The sequence below is a fragment of the Sparus aurata genome, chromosome 4, assembly GCF_900880675.1.
Source record: "Sparus aurata chromosome 4, fSpaAur1.1, whole genome shotgun sequence".
NCBI lineage: Eukaryota > Metazoa > Chordata > Actinopteri > Spariformes > Sparidae > Sparus > Sparus aurata.
This window is the reverse complement of record NC_044190.1, coordinates 37,651,702-37,672,317: the sequence shown is the minus strand read 5'-3', so window position 1 is coordinate 37,672,317 and position 20,616 is coordinate 37,651,702. Positions and strand designations below refer to the sequence as shown.

Below are 20,616 nucleotides of genomic sequence, written 5' to 3'. Positions count from 1 at the left end.
GATCAGATTCTGCTCTGATCCGATGGGAGGCGAGCTTACAGAGAGGAGAGGGGAAGAAGAAGAAGAGAGAGAACCAGAGTCTCTGCTGAGTTCTGAGTTCAGTCAGAGTTGACTTCAATGTTAATTCAAACACTCGGTCACACACACCCTTTGTGTGAGCTGTTGTTCGCTAACGTTAGCCTACAGATAATGTACAGTAAACTAATCAGGCTGTTTGAGGCACAATAAACACAAAGGATCCTGCCGTCACGACGAGTTCATAAGTTTTGTCACGTTATCTTTATTCTCGTTCGTCGACTTCCTTCCTCACTCAGACTTTCTCAGAGTTATAAGTAACAGCAGCGACTGAATGAAACACAACGTTACCTCGAGTAAACTTGTGGATTTCTCTGATTTCAGCGTTGTTGGAATACATTCAGGTTAATGTAAGAACACATCTATATAAATGGTCCAGTGGTTTCAGACATTATAATCCAGAATTCTTCTATATTCTATCTTTCACTCATTTTTAAAGCACAAATGTTGCTTTGCTTCTACATATGGTAATGTAAACATATTATCTCTGGGTGTTGGACTGTTCGTCTTGTCATGGGTATCTTTCACTAATGATGCTGATATTTTACAAAATGAATGATTAACTGAGAACATAACTGATCCTAACACTGACAGATGTTCAGTTTACTGCCATAGAAAACTAGAAAACACAGCAGATCTTCACATCGGAGTGGCTGACACTGTCCTTTAAATAACTTTTTAAAGGATTAGTTGATTATAAAACGGTTTGTCAAATTACATTTCTTTGGTCAGTCAGCTCGTTAATTACCTAAGAATTGTTTGAACTCAGTTGAAGACATCCACTTGGGCTTCCAGAATATTGTGAATTGCATTTTACACAATGTTCTGGACCTCCTATGAATATATAATTCAAAGATGCAGTCCAACAACCTAAACTGTGTTCAATTTCACTTATATAAACAGATAAAAGGACTTAAAAGATTAATTTATAATCAAAAAACTGAGTTAGTTATAACATGAGTCAATCTGTGCCAGCGACCTCAGAAGAAGCTTCTCATGCATCGTTTAAATCAACACGACGGATTTAACGTTCCTCTGCAGCCGAGGTTTCAGGAGTAAAGCAGCTGTCACTCGTCTCTGTGTACCTTTCTATTTTTAGACGTTTTTGTCTAGTCGGTTGCATAAGTTTGGGGTTATTCGGCGAGCGGAGCCTGATCCACATCGTCCCTACACGGCTTTTCATGTGATCGAATGAGCTGCTGCTGCTGCTGCTGCTGCTGCTGCTGCTCCGAGTCTCAGCTGTTGCCTTCAGGACAGAAGACGGTGTTGTTGTTTTTTTCCCCTCCACCATCAAAATCAGGTCACCCAAATTTACTCAGCTGAATTGAGAGCAGCAAGCGTGCACTGACAAATGACCACAAACTACGTGAACGTGAGTCAGAGAAGCTGTTTACACTGCGGGCTGCCGTCACTTCAGGACTGTAAACTGCAACATCATCCTGATTCATAATAACAGAGTTCAGCTCTGCCACAGAAGGACGTGGCTACAGCTGAGAACACAGAGGTCCTGATGCTGAGTGTTGTTCCTGATAGAGCGGCAACTAACTGTTGTTTTCGCAGACGATTGATCTGTTGATTGCTTAATTCATTGCTGTGTCTCAATTCAGGGTCTGCATCCTTCGGAGGAGAATTTGAAGGCCAATTACGCCACAACGCCGCGTGAAGGCTCCTCCAAATGCTCCTTCTTCTCCCTGTTTTTAGAGGATGCACCGCTACGATCCTTCTTGGCCTCACATATCCCAAGATTTGTTGCGCACCCGAAAAAGAAGAAAGAAAGAGATAAAATGGCAATATCACGTGGCGTAGATCGTCACTTTCGTGGGCCTGGGCGGCAGAAATCGTGACGTAAGGGTAAAACATCTGGTGACGCAACCAGGAATAGTCCAAAGGCTAGACCGTCACATTTAACAATGACGAGGTTAACAAGGTCTCTCTGAAGGACTCGCCTTCAAAGACCACAAAGGCCGGGTCCTTCAGAGGATGCAGACCCTGAACTGAGACACAGCCAATTAGTCGCTTGATTGCTAAACAGAAAATGGTGCGACGAGGAAAGACATCGTAAATATTCATATTTAAGAAGCTGGATTGATATTATCGTACTTTCTTTTAAAAATGAATCAATCTAATTCATCTATGATCAAAACAGTTAATAAATTAATCGATTAATCGTTGCAGCTCTTTTTTTTTGTTAATCCAGAGTCGTGACGTCACGATTCGATGCTGTTTTCGATACCATGGAGAGGATTCAACATTGATGGCATTAAATTTTAGATTTTTTAATTAAATGTCAATATAACGAGGCTACAACATGAGAACGAGACACAACTTCTCTTGGCTAACAGCAGAGAGCTGCAGGAGGACTGTTTGTTCTGATATTGCAGAAAAAACTAGACGATTATTGCGGCTAAAACAAATTCTCGATGATATCAAAACGATATCTAGAGAAATTAAATAACAATCTGATCTATCTTTAACTTTATCTTCTCTGTGTATTGTTTTTTTTTTTTGAAAATAAAGTGATAAGGTGACGTCATGAACTAAAGATTATTATTATATCTTCACATATGAATTATTAAAGAAGCACTGTGTAGTTTCAGAGAAGATATTTACAATATTAATGAGGTAATAAAACAAACTCAGAAATATTTTTTCCCTTTTTTGGGTGTCAGGGTCCGCCACATATAGACAAAGTAAAACGGTATGAAACTGGTCAGTTTGTTTATTCAGTCGTGAAAACAAAGAGAGTTTATTAATTTAGTTTGTTTAGGCTGAAAAAAAATCAGTGAATGCACCTTCAACACAATACGTCAATAATCAATATTTTAATCGAGGTTCACAACATTACGAGGTCCCTGATTTCAACCGTTTAAAATATTCAGCAGTGATATGTATCATTATGTAACACTAACTCAGGGGTTTTGACAACCTGACGAGATGTTTACAGCCAAAAATTACACATAAAAAGCAATTTTTTATTCAATATTCCTAAATTGAACCTTTTATTTAGGCCAAACATAAAGTCATAACAATAAGATAAAGGGATTTCTTTCAAGCATCATTCAGTCCGTCATGATGGGAGTTGACATCCACACAGAGGACATTTTAAAGGAGCACTCTGCAGTTTTAGGGAAGACATTTTTGATTGGAAAAGAAAAATCTTCACTGACAAAAATTTCACGCTGTTTTACTCTGTTTATGGGTGGCGGACCCTGCCATCTTCAACAGTCTTCTGGGAACTTGTTTTCCTCTGAGATATAATCAATGCATCTGCATTTGGATTATCACCTCGTTAATATTTTAAATACAAACATTATTTTTTGTTGAGTTTGACTTTCCTCTCTAAATCTACATAGTGCTCCTTTAATAATACAAATAAGATGACTATGTGTGAATTATCAGGCGATGACGTTCATCTATTGTTTATGTTTCACTTGTAACTGAGAGGTCGATATATATTCTTCTTTTTATTCACTTTTTTATGGTTACAGACTCTCTACACTCATATTTTAATATATTTATTTGCCAAAAAAGACACAGAACACATTATAAATAAAGGTAAAGATAGATTTGTTACCATTTTATTTCTATAGATATCACAATAATATTCATTCAGCTGTGGAAAGATAAATATCTCTGAGTTTGTATTTTATCACCTCATTAATACTGTAAATATTAAAATCCTGAGTTGGTATTGCTTACTTTAAAACTACACACTGCCCCTTTAACATTTAGACGTAATAATAATAATAATACCATGCTGATCGAGGCTGTGATGATCTGAGCAGGATGTTCTGTGGACTCATGGATGACCTCAGCATCCTTTAACCAGCAGGTACAGACTGTGACCAACACCAGCCGCGTGCACGTACAGGTGCTGGGTTTAAAGGAGCATTGACACCATTTATAGAAGCGGCACGGATCAATACATCTGCAGAGAAATGGATTATCACGAGTCAGGATGTTACTCACATTAAAACTCGTCCACGGCCTCAGAAAACACGACACACTGTCAGTCCTGCAGTCAGATTCCTCCAGTGACGCTCCAGATTAACGATGCGGTGTTATAAAACCAGCCGCCCGACCAGAACCGCCGCTCCGCTCAGCATCCGAACCTCCCTGCGCCTGCTTTTATAACGAGGAGGAGCGGCTGTCCAGCGCCCTGCCCGCAGCCTGTCAGCGGCTCTACAGCGACGATAATCGGTCAGTGAGGAGTCTTACCGTCCGTCAGTGGTGTGGAGGATGGAGCAGAGGATGGAGCAGAGGGAGGGGCGGTGCTGCTGCTGCTGCTGCTGCTGCGGATGAGGATGAGGATGAAGGCAGGGTCGGCCTGCTTCAGCTCAACACCTACACTCTGCTGCCGCGTGCTGCGTTCACGGACCGCTCGTACGCTTCAGCTTCAGAGGGAGTAAAAAACGATCCAGGAGCGTTCAAGTGAATCAGGAAAAGACAGCTTCGAGTGCAAGATGATGCAGAAATCCAAGTGATCAGTTATTTAGTTAGTGTTTCATAAAAGTAATCCGTTACTAGACACAAAAATGCTGTCTTTTACTTTACTTTAGTCACCACAATACTAAAATAAAATGAGTTTCTGTTTCTCTCCTGCTGCTCATCATCACAAATCTTTCCGACTATGTTTAAACTAGAAAAAATCTGTTTTTTATTCAAAGTATCGCTGCGTTTTATTTTGGTCACCAGTCGCAATAACTGTCAGGAGAGTTGGAGTGTTATTAAATAACAGGACTAAAATATAAAAATAAAAATAAACCTGAATAACAGTCACATCAAACAGATTTCAATCATTTTATTATTGTGTCTTTGATGTTAATATTTATGACTTTGTTGTGCTGTGGACTGTGAGTCTGCACAGGTTGTTTTATTTTGAAAGTTGACAGGATGCACGATGCCACTCTGCTGTCTGACTTCCTGCCTGGCACCATCAGGTCTGTGCAGCCCCGTCTGAAATGGTTGGAATCGACTCCAAAGCCCGGGGTTCAGCCGTAACACGACCGACAACAACAAAGACAACAACTCCCATGATCCCACGCTACTCAGTCTTTTGTTTTGTTTTGATTGAGCAACCCCTAGTGGCTGAAACTACATACTGTGTGTTTTATCTGCAAAAATCTATCATCAGCAAAATGCTTTATGGACAAAATTATGAATCAATCAGTCACTAAAATAATCAGCTGATTATAAAATATAGTCATTTGTTGAAGCTCAGGTAACATGCAAACATTTAGCCTGATAATATGCTAAATGTTAGCATGCTGAACAAATAAAAACAAAACAAAAGACATGAGTAGTGTGGGATCATGGGAGTTGTTGTCTTCACCGTCAAACAACCAACATTACTGATGGAAATCTGCTAATTGTTAGCATGTTGCACGTGACGCAGCTGTTTAGCCTGTTAGCATGCTGATGAATAAAAATCTGAAAGAATCTGCATGTGAGCTAACAAAACGATGAATCATTACCTCACTGAAGTCTCTGCAAACTGACTCCCAAACAGGTTAAATGAAACCAGAACCCGTCGCTGTGTGCCGCGTGGACGCACAAATCATCTAATAATCTTCAGGTAACAGAAAAACTGAACGATGTTAAAGTGAATTTGACTCTTTTGGAAAACATGATTGTCGTTGACTCTCAACAATAGCTACCAACATTAATCACTTTGAATCCGTCCCACATACAAAGTTTACCGTGGAAGTGAAGTGATGATGCATAAAAGTATTGAGTATCTGGACATTATTATTATGATGGAGTGGGAAGTGTTTTGAGAAGGGGACTTTTCAAACAGCTGTGACTCAAACAGCAGCTGCTGGGCGGGACAGACACAAACTAAAATAGACTCTCAGCTCTGCCGACCTTCTTCTCTGTAAACTATGACTCACAGCATTTAACTTACAGACAGAAACACTGATGCTTTTCACAGAGACGGACCGTCCCTGTCAAAAAATAGTCTCCACATTTATCACTCTGTCCCTTAAATAACTGTTTGGATCACACAGGCAATTCTTCTCTTGTACAGAAATAACTCACAAAGCGGGGAAAGAAGAAACAAAGTTAAATGTGATGAGACTGACGCTGATCAAGTTTAAGATTTCTGTGCAGAAAAAATTAAATGAATCATGTATTTGGAAGGAGTGATGCCTGGAGTGTCTCTGGTATCTTAACTTCCTCTGTAAAAAGCCTGTTAGTGAAACTCAAGAGCATCACATCCACTCACTGATGCAGCATCATCTCAGATGACCGGCAGTCTCCTCTAAATGTCAGACAGCTGTTAGCCGTGCAGCTCGGACGCCCGGCCGGCCGCGCCCTTCTCTCCAGACGTGCCGTTAGTCTCAGCTTTTCCTCTCCTCCCTCCTCTCCTCCCTCCTCTCTTCCCTCCTCCCTCCTCCACTCCTTACATCACCCTCGACTCTCTCACACACAGAGGGATGCACACATACAGCAGCTGGTCAAGGTCACATGTTGTTTTTGTTATTTGTAGACTAAAATGTTTCAGAGATACAGAAGTGTAACGGCCGTGACTGACTGACTCTGTTCTCTGTGACCTGAGGGGAGCAGCTCATCAGCCCGAGCTGTTAAATATAACCTACATTTCTGAGCAAGTGTTTTTTTTATAACCCAAGGTCAGAGAGAGCGTGTAAATACTGTACGTCCCTCACATTCACGGTGAAGGCTTTCCTCAGGCCAAGAACAGCACCAGCAGTTGCTCGCATGGTCCAGTCTGAAATATCTCAACAAGTATCTCCACAACATCTTGTAAGGAATTCATTTGTACTCTGATGTTTCCTCGAGCTTCACCATGTGGCAGCCCCGACGGCTAGCTTGACATACATCCATGAAATTCTGCACACATGATCATCACACCGAGATCTCCAAACAAGTCTCTTGCAGCCGTGACCTTAACCCAACAGGAGGTCGGACATTGTGAATTTCGTAGTGGTTTTGTCCTTTGTAACAAACTCCTCCTACAGTGCCACATCTGAACATGTTTGCAATGAGTTTTCTGCAGGAAGATGTACAAAACAAAAGAAGTGAGTAGTGTGGGATCATGGGAGTTTTTTGTCCTTGCTGATGGAAGTCTGCTAAATGTTAGCATGTTACATGTAACGCTGCTGTTAAGCCTGTTAGCATGATGCCTGGCCGGTTGGCTGTTGATGAATGTAGGGTGTGGCTCTCGTGGCAATAAAACATTTTGATGTTGATCGCCAGGAAGTGGCTGTTATCGTACTGTACATGATCAAATCTGCACCAAACTTTTTATAAAATAAATGAATATTACTAGTTATAGTCATAGTGACCCCTAGTGGCAGCAGTATTGCTACGTGCTACGTGGTCAGCTGAAAACTGGAACCGGGGCCATGAACAATATAAGGTAAAAACGGGATGTAAAAACACGGCTACGTATCGTTTCTAGTGGTCAAAAACTGCACATGGTATCTTTAATGACAGATCACCCATTTAACCAAATGGATACACACGCTTTCTGCAAATATTCCTTCACAGCATTGCATCAGAATGGATTAGAATAGTCTCTTTCTCATCCCAGGTCATCATTTACATTTATACAAATACCGATGCTGCTTCGTCACGTGCCTCTGCATCTCATACTGATGCACCAGATGTCCTTTATTGCCTGTGTACGATGTGGAAAGCCTTCCTGCGACAAAGCCTTTCATGAAACAGCAGGTTGTTTCATGAAAGGCGGGTTTAGGCACAAAACGAATCGGTCAGGCTTAGAAAAAGATTATCCAAAAATGATTTGAAGTCTTGTTTGTGGCCCACCCCTCATCCCCCGACCTCGGGTGAAGTCGTTTCTCTGATCATCTCATTTTGCCGTGGCTGGTTTGCTCATCATGCCAATACATAATAAAACATCAGTATTTAGCACTCTGGGAAAAGACCTCTCACCTTTTCTGCCCGTTTGCATTTAATCAAAAACAGTCTGACAGCAGCAGATTCTCAGAGAAGCCTGTTAAAACACTAAAAATACACAATATTTCCATTGTTCTTTTAAACCAGTGTCAGTCTGAAAATTTAAATGCATCAGCCTTCAGCTCCCTTCAGGCCAATTAGTGTCGCTTATTGTCAAAACTTCCCTCCGACTGACGGATGGATCCTCGACTGAAGAAACCTCCACAAAACAAAAAGTCAATTAATCGACAGAAATGTGATGAACAGCAATTTGGATCAGGAGTTAATCATCTGGATCGTTTGTTGTGTTCATTCATTAAAGCTTTTTAGCGTTTGCAGCATTTCTTAATTCATTGTTGGACAAAACAGGCAATTTGAAAACATGGCGGAAGGCGTTTTTCACTGTTTCATACCATTTTATAGACCAAATGATTGATGATTCAATTTCAGTGTTTTACTTTGTTCATATGTGGCGGACCCTGCCACTTTTTCTAGCTTCACACAGTGTTCTGGGACCTTATGCTCCTCTGAAGAAAGCTTGTTTATTCACTCATGGAAACAATAAATGAATCTGCGTTCGTATTATTACCTCATTAATTTTGTATATATTAAAATTTCTTCTACAAAACTACACAGTAACCCTTTGAAAAGCAACAACAATTCCATTTTAATGTGTCGCCTCCATCACTCTTATCACTCGTGTGTTCCTACAGCGTGCAGACGTGGTTCAGTCTGATCCCAACAACAACACGTCCTTTCTTCTCTGCATCTCCTTTGTCCTCTGTCTGCACACATGCACGAGACATTTCGTCGGGAAGCAGCCTGTATTGATCAGGCTCACATTTGCAGACTGCATGTCAGAGTTTGTACTATCACCTCATTAATATTGTACAGTGTATTTCAGTGCCCCTTTAAAACAGAAATAATTAACCAGTGATGAACATTTAAATCAGGGGATAAAACTTGAAGATTTCTGATCTAAAAAGACCTTTTTAACACAAACCCCTCTGACACCACCACCAGTGACTACAACCTCTAACACCTCCTTAATCAGATCTGTTATCAGCATAAACAGATCAGCCTCCAGATGAATGACTCTGCTGCAGTGCAGATTCTGTGGATGCATCTAACAAACTCCACTCCATTACAAACATCCCCACAGACACTCTTCTTTCACAGTGCGGCTCATCTTACAGTAATTTCACTGCCTTTCACTTATTCTAGTGCATGTGTGTGTGTGTGTGTGTGTGTGCACTCACACATGTGCACACGTGTGTTGCCAGGTCCAGATGAAAGGCTCTGGATCAGGGGACCATCCTTCTTGATGTACAGCTCCTGACTGCAGAGGAGCTGAGGGACGGATCAATAACGCCTGCTGAATTATTAATCAGCTCACGTTCTCCTGAGCCGCGCCCAGAGCAAACGCTCGCAATTATGAAGGCGTGTCGTTAAAATGTTTTAACTACTGATTAGATAACTGACAATGACACAGATTGCACGTCATTCCCGCGGGTTATCCTTCAAACAGCACCAATCAATGTTCCTGTTCATCTGTGTGACCTGCACGTTATGCTTTCTCAAAGCACGTCTCTGTGATTTGTTGTGTATTTGAGTCTTTCACAGGCAGAAATCAATGCAGGAGCAGATTACTGTAAGACGAGCAGAGTGTGAGGGAGGCTCGTAACCTGCTCGTCTGCGGGTTCAGCATCTGGGAAAACTTAAAAAGAGAATAAAAGAGAAACATGAATATTGCATGACGCGAGTTGTAAGTGTAGATTATAAAGCAGAGATGCAGTTGTTGAACACAGGAAGCACACCTGCTGACTCTGCAACATCATTTTACTGCCCACTCATGATGCATCTGCCTCCATTACTCTGGATATTGTTTGCTCTGCCCTTTTTCCCTCCAGTCTCCCTGCCAACATGTCTGATGTTTGTACGTGAGGAGAATGAAGTGGCGGAGATTATACCTGCATGTGTGTGTGTGTGTGTGTGGAGGGTCTTTAATATTGCTGCTCAGCTTACTGACAGCCTCTTTTCGGTTGCAGCCATCACTCATCTCTGTCTCTGCCTGTCAGCTTCAGTCTGCCGGTCTGTCCGTCACGCCCTCTGAACACCCACTCAGCCTTTAGCTGTGCGTTTGTGGGGAAGTCAGATAGTTGTGTCACATGGTGTGTGAACACTCCCTTTATTCATAGTGTACTGTACTGCATACATCACTGCTGGTACATCACGTTTCTGCGCAACTGCCAAAACAGTGTAAAGCCATCACCTGCATCCTCTGCACATGCTAGTAGAGCACAAGGCGTGTACCTGCTCATCAAAACATTGCTCCTGAGCACTAGTGGCCAAAAATTCGACAGGGTAGCTTTAAATGAGATGATATTATATGTATCTTTGAACAGGAGTTGGCCTACGACATTACCTAGCACACACCTACAATGCTGCACTGAGTTTCCTCCCCAGACAGCTTAACAACCATCCGCACCTTGGCTCACCTATGCAAATGGCCCTAACGACTCTGTAAGGACACTCCCACACCTTGTAAGGACACTCCCACACGCTGTAAGGACACTCCCACACACTGTAAGGACACTGCCATACTCTGTAAGGACACTCCACACTCTGTAAGGACACTCCACACTGTGTAAGGACACTCCCACATCTTGTAAGAACACTTCCACACTCTGTATGAACACTCCCACACTCTGTAAGGACACTCCACACTCTGTAAGGACACTCCACACTCTGTAAGGACACTCCCACACTCTGTAAGGACACTCCACACTCTGTAAGGACACTCCCACACCTTGTAAGGACACTCCCACACGCTGTAAGGACACTCCCACACTCTGTAAGGACACTGCCATACTCTGTAAGGACACTCCACACTCTGTAAGGACACTCCACACTGTGTAAGGACACTCCCACATCTTGTAAGAACACTTCCACACTCTGTATGAACACTCCCACACTCTGTAAGGACACTCCACACTCTGTAAGGACACTCCCATACTCTGTAAAGACACTCCCACACCTTGTAAGGACACTCCCACACGCTGTAAGGACACTCCCACACTCTGTAAGGACACTCCACACTCTGTAAGGACACTCCCACATCTTGTAAGAACACTTCCACACTCTGTATGGACACTCCCACACTCTGTAAGGACACTCCAGCACCTGGTAAGGACACGCCCACGATACAGCACCCAGAATATTACATGTTGTAGAGCCAATGGTCCAATCATTTTGATTAATTTGGTGCTTAAATGTTACATATTCTGAAACAAGTAGGTATTTTAATAAATGATCAATGCCAAATAATAAAACTCACAGCTGAACAGGATCCCAACAGATGGACTCTGGCTGCTTTCTGGGTTCCTTGGCCAAAAGTGATTAATTTGTCCTGTGTAGACTGTATTCAGATTCAGATTAATGAGATTAAACAGCGCTAATTACTAGTCAGCGTGCATAATACAAGATACACATTAGAAAAACCTCACAACGTAATAAACATGTTCTGCTGTGAGCAGCGTCTCAGTGATCAGTTTAGTTACTCGTCACCTGCAGCTGGATTAAAATCAATACCACAAAAATAATTAGAAACTTTTGTTCAGTTTCATTATCCATCTTGAAATCTGTACAGAAAATAATCAAACTGCTGTTCACGGCAATAAAAAAGACTTAAATGCATTACAGCAGACAACTAAGTGGCAGCACAACACAATCATCTGGTCTGATTCCACTGCAGGACATTAAACATTAATATTGAATTATAGCTACTGCCCACTATTGACGACATTTCCCCTGAGGGCTTCGCGATGCCACCTGGTTTTGTTTGCCGGCCATCAGTCTGCAGTGTAGCTCCACCGAGTCTTTATTAATTGCACCGTGTGGGCGACAGCTGCATTCATAGAGACCATTACAGCCACCCTCCTCCTCCTCTCCTGGGATGAAACCTGATCCTTCGTGTTGCCAGACCGGCCATGCACCTCATCACTCAATCAGGAAACTGAGGGCTGAGACACTAATGGACATACAGTGATGGATGCACGGATTACCTATGTGTCATACTGTATCCATTTCATCATGACGCAACAGACCTAAGAGGACGTCAACATGTATGACTCCTCGGGGAATCTGTGAGCGTCCTCAGAGAGCTAAAAAAAGAGTCCACGCGGGGTCGTAAATCTGACATGTCTGGATTTAAGGTGACAGAAAGAAGATGAGTGTTTTGACTTTTTACCTCCAGAGTCGTTATTTTCTGACCATAAGCAGTTTCAATCAGCCAGTCTCAACAACCAGGTGAAGGGGATTATTACAGCCAATAAGGCAGCCAAACAGGATCTCTAGGGATGTTTCCGGCTTTTTTTCAGGGGATGTCGGATCATCTCCAGGTGTTTTTAATGACGACGAACACAGGTGATTCATCAGGATGTGAAGAGGAAGGAGGTGGTGATATTACAAGCTACAAGGCTGCCAAACGGATGCCCAAAGTTCGAGTCTCTGAGGATGTTTCCAGCTGGTTTTTCAGAGGAAGTAAGACTTTCCTCAGGTGCTTTCATACTGACCAAAACCAGGATGCTTTCTAACCCTAACCAAGTGGTTTTTGCTCCTAAACCTAACCAGAGCAAACACACAAATCTCAACTTAAACAAACGTAAGTTGCAACATAAAGTAAGGCTTTGCAGGAACATTTGCATATTACATATGTTGGATTTTCTATTTCTGTCTTGTCACTACACTGTGTGTTCGCTCTGGTTAGGGTTTAGGCACAAAAAACACTTGGTTAGGGTTCGAAAACATCTAAATATCTGTTTTAGTCACCACAAAAACAGCTGGAAATGTCTGCAGGTGTCTTTAAAGCTATCCAGTGGTGCAACTCGAATTGTCCAGTCGGCCTTGTTGCCTTTAATAACACCTCCAGCATCTCCTCCACCTCCTGATGTGACACGTTTGGTACAGATGAGAGGAGACGTTAACTACTAGCGTTACATCCTGGAGACGGGGCTGTGTCTTATCTCTTTGTGATGATGTCTTCGTGGCAGTTAAACGCAGGATATCTTTCTGTGTGATTGCTGCTATATGCTCTCACTTCCTCACACTTCTCAGTCAGACATCAGTATCTTGTTATCTGTGCTGTATCTGTGTACTAAGGCAGCTTAGACACCGGCTCTATAGAGGCAGAGCAGGGCCTCCGGGATGCCTGTGAGACTCGAGGGTGCTGGCTGTCCTTCTGCACATATGCCACCCATCAGGGAGGTCACTGCCATCTTGGCTGCCTGAGCTCCTCCACGTTGGCATCGGAGGGATCGGAGTCTGGAGGGAAACACTCGCACAGCGGATGGTGTTATTCTCCTGCAGCACATTCTTACTCCTGTCAGATGTTAATTAAAAATGTCTGAAGAAGTAATTCCACTTTATAGAGGAACTGAAAGATATTTTCTTCTTCTGCGTCTAAATGTTCTCTGCTGACGAGCTTTCTATTTTAAGATCTTGCGGGAGCACAAATTTCAAATAGGCGTGATTTAAAATTTAAAAAAATCATTAATTTATAACCATGACTAAACAATTTATAAACACAAATGAACTGAAGATCTTCATCTGATTACACTCTCTACTGTAAGAGGAAGCCAGTTGGTCCTGATCCACCACAGAGGCCTCGCTGTCCTCCTGGTCGTCTTGTCTTTGTGTGAGTCTGTCAGCCATGGTGACTGTGCACTCCTCCACCCGCTGCATATTAGTATTCAAGGCACAGACGAGGAGGAGCCATAGTAAAAAACACTCAGGCGAGCCAATCCTGCAAACATGTCGAGGCTGATGCGAGAGGTTTTTTCCTCAAAGGTAAATACGAATCAGGAGTGAATCTGTGAACCCCTCTGAGCACGAGAAGAGTCCCTGGACGACACCCACCCACGTCTGAACGGAGGTTTTTTCACCGCCTGGAGCTGATCAATTTTCCAATGTGACCTTTGTAATGTCAGCAAGCTACAGAGAACACGGTCATTTCATCCCACCTCGCCCTCCACCGGCTGAACTGTGGAGCCCCCCTGAGCTTAATCCAGGTCCAGTCAGGCTTGTACGCGATATAGAAACCGGTAGAGCCTCAGAATGATTTCTTGACAGAGCAGGGTGAAGAGGTTTTAGCCGGGATAAGCATCTTTTTTTTAATGGCCACACAGTATCTCTCACAGCTTCTCACGGCGCCTTTACGTCCAGTATTACCCTCGCTGCATCCGGTGCACCTCCTCCCCCGCACCTCCCCGCGCCTCCTGCTGCAAAAAGAAAATTGATCGCTGTCTCGGTTCACTCGTTTTTATTCAAACCGCTGACGTCAATAAAGAACCGACCCAGTGTGATTCTGGGAACGCAGCCTACAAATCATTACATCGCCTCCAGACATCAAATGGTCTCAAGCAAAATGCCAAATTCTCGAAGATCTTTTATGTGGTTGTTTGAAAAGAACGCCGCTTCAAAAATAAGTTGGAAGAAATGAACACGAGGTGATTCTTGCTAAAAAACAAGTCGCAGCTTTCTCATGCAAAAACAGAAGTCTGACGCTAACACGTTTAGCTTGACGGCTACATTGAACATGTGTAGATAATGTCTTCTTGAATTAATTCGGGATCTGGCGGCTTGTTGAGACTTGGATTACGCCAGAAGGTTTTTAGATTTTACTGAGCTTCACCTGACTTTCCATCAACATGTGGTAAAGAAGATATATCAAGACATATTTTGTTCTTTTTTGTGGGATTTGCTGACAGAAAAATGCAGGACGGCACACGTCGTTTCCTCTCAGAAAGCCGGACTTTGGCGCTGCCATTTCGTCTGGGTGTGTTTCTTGATGTTAGCCTGTTTGAAGCCCGCGCCTCGAGCAACATGGCCTTTAAATCTCACTGTCAGAGGTTCAGTGAATATCCAGCTCACTCCGCACACAACGTCCCGTCTTCAGTTTATCTCATGTATAAATAAAAACATTTTCCTGTTTGCTTCTGCTGTCAGATAACAAAGTGCTCCAGAGTCAAAGTCTCCCTGTTTTCACAGACAGACTGACGGTATAAAGTCTGTGTGCACTCAGGGGAAATCACACCGCAGCTTTTCTGTTTTTTCCTTAAATTTCATTCACAGCTGAGACTAACACGGTTAACTGAGCTGTTACTGTAGCTTCTTATTTCCCTCTCGTCTGAACCTGAGTTGAATTAGCATTCCTAAAGGCACAAACGAAAGTTAAAAAACACGATGACGAGAGTTCGCTACTCCTATCAGATAAGTGTAACGTTTATTTTGAGAATGGAAGTATAAATGTAGCACATTTGTCCTGTAACGTCTATTTTTCCAGTTAAATCTGCCGAAAATTTCAATTAATTTTCTTGGTGATTTCGGCTCAAGATGATGATTAATTGACTTAATTTTATGTCTTCAGTAATAAACTTAACTTGGTCATTATTATCTAGTTAATCTTTTAACTCAGATTCATTCATTTAAGTATATTTAAAAATGTGACAATGTTTCACTCAAAAAAATTGAGTACAAGTTGTATTTTCGAGTGTATCTTCTTTGACATCCACTGACTTAACCACGACGGCAACATTTTGTGTTTTTAAGATCAATGTCAGGGTATCAATGTATTAAAAAGCTTCCCATGATATTTGTCAGAAACACTCGTGTGACATTCAGGGATCCTCTGACTTTCTTCTCGAGCTCCATCATCAGGCCACATCTTCCAATACTTTGGTTTATGACGACACATCTGCAAACCAAAGTCATCTGCGCTTCGTAATCAGCATTTATGAGCATCCAAACACTCTTAACTATGATGGTAAACACTGTAAACATACTTGTTTAACAGTAGAATAACTAAATGTTGGGCTGCGAGCATCACTGTGAGCTTTCTTTAATCCACAGAGGAGCTGAGCTGGAATCATTTCTCCATCATTCGGTTTATCAGTGCACAGAATATGTATTTTTCCACTGCCGGTACGAAAACACATCCTAGGACTAAACACGACCTACAGTTTTACTAAATGAATGGACACAAACCAGAGTGGATTCTATAACGTGCTATAATGTGATTTTCTGGAACATTGCAACGCACAGACAAAATCTCTCACATCTCTGCTCGTCTGCAGGCGGTCTAGACAAATCCTGCAAATTACTGAAACACAATCCTGTAGCTGTGTGTGTGTGTGTGTGTGTGTGTGTGTGTGTGTGTGTGTGTGTGTAGCCTGCAGCAGTCTGGTGGTCCTCAGGGACACACTGTACTGTTTGCTGTAGGCACACATCTCTGTACGCTCCGTCTCTGCCTTTACCCGCAGAGTTTACTGCAGTGGCCTCCGACTGTGACTGGAGGAGATTCTCGTCTGTGAGAGCGGCGAGGCAGAGTGAACAGATTTCAACCAGCAACCAAAGACAAAGACAGAGAGAGAGAAAGAGAGAGAGAGAGAGAGAGAGAGGGTGATCAATAGCATCAATAGCATCTGTGTGTGGCTGTGATCGAGCACCACAGGATCCAATCTGTGTAAATTGCAGCTTGTTGTGTTATAGAGTTTCTCACTCTCTGCAGCAGGGATGGGTTTTTATCCTTCAGTGCGTTCAGACATTCAGACGCACACACAACGTGACAACCTGTCGAATCAGGACATGAAATCTGTGCACTGCTAAAACTCACATTTACACACAGCAGGTCAGAATCAGATGGATCAACTCACTGTCCTTATTTTTGATATATATTATTTGTAACTCTCTCGCACTGCAGTAAAGTAGTTTCTCAGTTTCTGAGTTGGATAAAAAAATCCACAGATCCTTTACTCCAGTAGAAGTGTAGATACGTATGTTAAAGAAAAACTCCAGTAAAAGTTAGAGTACAGCTTCTTTACTCCAGTAAAGTAATAGAGTACAGCTTCTTTACTCCAGTAAAGTAATAGATTACAGGCTCTGACATGTACTCAGAGTATCAGAGTAAAAAGTCTCCCTCTGAAGGACATTTGTGCTCAAAGCTAACTGAAGCTCACGTCATATTAATAGAATTCAAAGACTATTAAAGTTAAAGGTAGAATCAGTAGGATTTGTCCCAGCTGTTCCTGAACGCACCACAAAGACAGTTGATTGTTGAGTCTCATTCCCAGGACGTCAAATAGACACATGTTGGGTTGGTAAAGCGTCCCGAGCAGCAACAAAGAGAGAAAATCAGAAACTCTCTGCAGATACGAGACACTAACACGCCTTTTCTCCACATTCCAGTCTCCCTCTCTGTCTGCTTACGCCTTCTTACGTCTTTTACGTCTTTGTCTCGTCTCGCTGCGTCTGCCGTGCGTGATGTCGATGATGAGGTTGAGGGTGCGATGTCGCCAAAATAACAATAATCCATATTTCACCTCAGATGCATCAAACTAAAGTAACGAGGCAGTTTTGAAAATGTGAGGAGGAGAAAGTTCAGATGTGGGAAGGGAAAGTCAAAAGATGACAGAAAGATAAATACTTAACTAAAGTACAGATATCTGAATTCTACTGAAGTACAGTAACAAAGTATTTGTACTTCCCTCTTTTGGTTATGTAAGGGATAATGCCCGATGAGGTGTCCATAAACAGGAATTAATGGACGACGCGGAGGCCTAAGAACCGTCCGACACACAGCGGAGGACGGTTGCCTCCACGAAGTCCATTAACTCCTGTTAATGGACACCTCGAAGGGCATTATCCCGCTTATACCATGGTCACTTGCCAAAGAAAAGAAATTAAGGCCATTAATTTATATTTTCATGCATTTTACAATCAAAATATAAAGTTTTTCACAAGCCATAACTAAGTTTCCCTGGTAACGCCTGAGGGTTTGACTAATACCTGGAACAATCATTACCCTTCTGTAAGGTTCTTATGCAACGGAAGCGTTGTTCACTCCTCCAGCAAATAGGACGCGACTTGGCAACGGGAGATATTCTAGTCCGCTCAGCGATGAGCCAGAAAGCTAACGCTATGCTAGCAAGATTCAAAGTCAATAACACTGCGTACAGTTGACAACAGTAAATGTAATTTACAGTGCTGAACAGTCAGTTTGACTGGAACTACTTAGTAGGTGTCCATATATCTGGGGTTAATGGACACCCTGCAGCCAATCAGAATCGAGTATTCCCCCAGACCATGGAATAAGTAATACTGATGTACGGCAATTACAAGTAAAACCAAGCAGTACATCGATACAACATATAAATGTAGAATTTAGGGCTGTGAGAAATTTACATAGAATTCCTTTTGTTTATCAAATGTATTGTAAGGACAGGAAGGAGAGAGAGATTGTCACACTGCCTGAGGTGTCACATGAGCCACAGGAGGGGGCACATCCCCACATTGGAATGTATACATAGTTTTAGATAAGATGACATTTACTGTCCCATCTGTTAGATCAAAGGGTCACTGTCCTGGGAAGACAGGACACACCAAAATATCAAAGAGTCCTTTATCTGTAAAGAAGATGTTTTATGACTGTTGTAAATGAAGGTAACCTCCTCTCTGTTCTGTACTTAAGGGGTAACAATTTAGAGTTCGTGAGAGAATGCTTTTGCCTTCTCTCCACGCTGCGTGTATTAAATGACATCTGATTCATACGCTGAGATCTGAAATTCTTCGGAGATTTAGCACTCTCTACTCAAAGGAGAATTTCCACGACATTTTGGCGACGAGGTTATGGGATGGACGCTTCGCTGACTGCCGCCTGCGCCTGAACTGAAGGAAACTGCCGGCAGGAAAAGTTCCACTCCGACAAACGGAGGATTGGATTCCACCTGAAATTCGGGCGCAGACGTGGACAGCGGACGCTCCACAAATAAGTGAGTACAGCGTTTGAATCATTTGCTCAAATCTAAAAGCCTAGGTTTGACTTTCGTAATGTAAATCCTGTGTGGTAGAAAGCAAGTTATAACAGGTCCGCGTTATAGAGGCCTAAATTTCCATGTAAATCCTGAAAAAGAGGTATTGACTGTGTGAGTTTAAAACGTCCGCGTCCAGAGGCGTCTTTCCATATAAAGCTGTGTGTTTATGGAAAGTTTTGAGGTAAAGGGCTCAATGAGGAGCGCCTTTTTATTTCCCATGTAATACCTGTGTGGTTTTGGGTAGAAAACGAGAAAAAAAAAAAAAAAAAAGAGAGAGAGGAGAAAAAACAAAAAACAAAACTGAAACGCAGCGCAAGGCTGTCAGCACTTAACGAGTACAACAGGCGAATTAATTGATTATTATATACCTACGGTGTGAAGAAAATTTCAAGGGATTGTAGATTTTCAGATGCTACTTACTGATGAGTAGATATTAAATAGTGGTCGACCGAAAACCTGATAACAGGTAAAATAAGAATATAATAGAATATAATATAATAATATGATCTTATGTGAGCTACTGTAATAATGATATGATACAGTATACAATTATACGAGGCCCCACTATGATAAAATGGGCGTATGAGTGATATAAATATACGAAATAAGTATAAAGAATAAACTTTGTTGTGACATTCAGTGACTATAGCATACAGATTGTATGCTATAAAAGGGTGCGTTGCTTGGAACGAATGTGTCATACAAACCACCTGGCTGAATAAGTTGCTCAAAGTTAGTGTGTGATTTGATGAGATCCAACCATACACAGTATGGAAAGATCAGTGTGATTGTGAAGTTTTTGTGTGAATGATAAGCCCATTGGAAGTTTAAGCAAACCTGTCCCAGTGAGTCACTAACATAACATTATGGGGAACAAAACGGGCAAATTAGAAATTCTAGATGACCCTCTTTCAGGTCCTGCTAAAATCATGGCAGAAAAATGGGGAAAAAATGTGGTTAAGGATGTTCCACTTTGGCACCATATAACTCAGGGGGTGTTTCCAATTAAAGGTACATTAAGCACAGAATGTTTAGAACGGTGTAGAGTTATGTTGGAAGAAAAGAAAAAGAAAGTAGGGAAGAAAGGTATTGACTGGCAAGCTTTCCAAAAATGGGAAAGAGAAGCAAAAATTAAAGAAGAAAAATCATTAGCAGGATTAATGATAAAACAGAAAGCAAAAGAAAAAGAAGAGGAAGAAGTAGAAGAAGAAGGTTCATGTAAGAGTGAAAGGAATAAGAAACGTAGGGAAAGAGAAAGAAATCTGCCTCCTCCATATGCACTCTCCACCATTTCAGCCCGGCCATTAACACCTCCTCCAAAAGAGGGAGGCACTGCAGCCCCTGCAGCCAAGTCTACTCAGAGTGAGACAATAACAGTGGGAGGAGAAGATCACATATACCCTGACCTTTCAGCCCTCGCTCTGTCCCCTGTCACAGAACCAGCTAACTCTGCCTGTCCAAAAAAGACTTTCTCCCCAGTGACAACATCTTTTGACTACTGTTTGCGGAGTCAAGGGGACAAAAGAAATGTGCACCAGATGCCTATGATGATGTTCCCTAACCCCCAGCCACAACCAACGGGAGAGGGTGCACACGCCCACTGGGATCCAGAGGTGTTGGTATACAGACCATGGCAGCCAGATGAACTAAAGGAGGTTGCAGAGACATTACCAGACCCACAAAAAACCGGAGGTGAGAAATGGATTACAGCAATGCAACAATTATTGTCCATGTATGAACCTACCCTGAAAGA

The 20,616-nt window shown here is 42.2% G+C and overlaps 1 protein-coding gene across 2 annotated transcripts in view; it reads right to left on the bottom strand.

The window, feature by feature from the left end:
- The window catches only part of map1aa (microtubule-associated protein 1Aa), a 56,399-nt gene that overhangs the window by 23,145 nt on the left and 12,638 nt on the right, over positions 1-20,616 (bottom strand). The window contains exon 1 of one of the 2 annotated variants that reach the window (XM_030414046.1): positions 4,045-4,452. The exons of the other annotated variant lie outside the window; for it this stretch is intronic. The gene's annotated coding sequence lies outside the window, so the exon portion shown is untranslated. Of the gene's footprint in view, positions 1-4,044; positions 4,453-20,616 lie in introns of those variants that run through there. 2 annotated transcript variants of the gene reach the window in all.